Source organism: Eurypyga helias, unplaced genomic scaffold, assembly GCF_000690775.1.
Source record: "Eurypyga helias isolate BGI_N326 unplaced genomic scaffold, ASM69077v1 scaffold12595, whole genome shotgun sequence".
NCBI lineage: Eukaryota > Metazoa > Chordata > Aves > Eurypygiformes > Eurypygidae > Eurypyga > Eurypyga helias.
Genome location: NW_010250842.1, coordinates 1 through 1,276, shown reverse-complemented (window position 1 = coordinate 1,276; position 1,276 = coordinate 1).

Here is a 1,276-nt window from a genome sequence, read left to right as displayed (position 1 = left end):
CTGAAGAGTAAAATAAACATCAAACATTAACGAGTAACTAAGGTAAAGCAATAAGGGAAAAGCTATTTCCATCTCCCCAGCCTCTCAGCTAAGAACAGCTCTCGAACCTGTTACTCCTTTCACAAAGGCAACAAAAGGTTCCTTCCACAAGTTCTGAGTCCCTGCTGCCATATCAAACCCATTCAGCTCCTGCGGTCACAGGCCTCAGTGTCTGCACCGTCTGTAACTCTTAAATCCAGAAGCATTGCAGAACACCGGTTCATAATGAGAGAAAACACAGGAGGAACCCAACTGACACAGCCTAATGCTCATATAAAAAACTAAGCTATGAAAAGTCACTATTTGTGTTCTCTTTGGTTTTGGACTGTGAGAAGCCTGATCAGCTACAAAAGGCTTTCTCGCCCTGACTTAAGACACACACAAGGCTTACACTATGCCTACACATTTATTATCCACAATTTTCTTGGCTATTCCATGAAACAGCCATTTGGCAAAGACTAAACCAAACCACAGGCAACACAGAAATTGGTCATTTCGGGTATTGCACAGAAACTGTTTTCCTAAAAATCAGAAGTGTCCATTTCATAAAACTGCCCATAGCAATCAAGTAATTTCAACTGTTTGGTTAGGAAAAAGGCTACAAAATTGTTGCAGCTTTTCTGCTACAGCTATCACGAACTCTTGCAGTCTAGAGAGTAAATCAAGGTTTCAAGGAGAAAAGATTTCCTGTGATTGAGGTTTACAAATACAATCTCCTTATGGTTGGGAAATTAAAGCCTGAAAATAGGACCTGTCAAAAGTTCAGCTGAATATATAAATTGGAAAACACAGTCTGTTGATTAAATTGCAGGGAGACACTCTATCATATGTTAGCAGAGAAAAGTGAAACAGGGAGAGATGACAAGTGAAAGACAAGCAAGATGGAAGGAATGTAGCATGGGAATTTGGTAAAAAGATCAGGTAAGAGTAATACTGTAGATTACAAAGATTAAACTCAGTCATGAAAACACAGTACAAAAATGCAGATAACAGTTAAGACCGGAGTGACTCAATCATTAAGATGTATTTCAATATCAGAGTCACGTTTTCTTCAGTTATTATCAACAGTTGTTTGTGGGGGGTGTGGTTCTGTTTTTCTTTCAGACATTGGTCACAACTGATTAAAAATTAACTTCAAAACAAACAAAAAAAAAAGCACAAAACAAAGGCAAAACCCTCTGTCTGAATACCATCTGCAAAGTCATAATGCAAAGGAGTCCAATGAGAGAACTGGGTC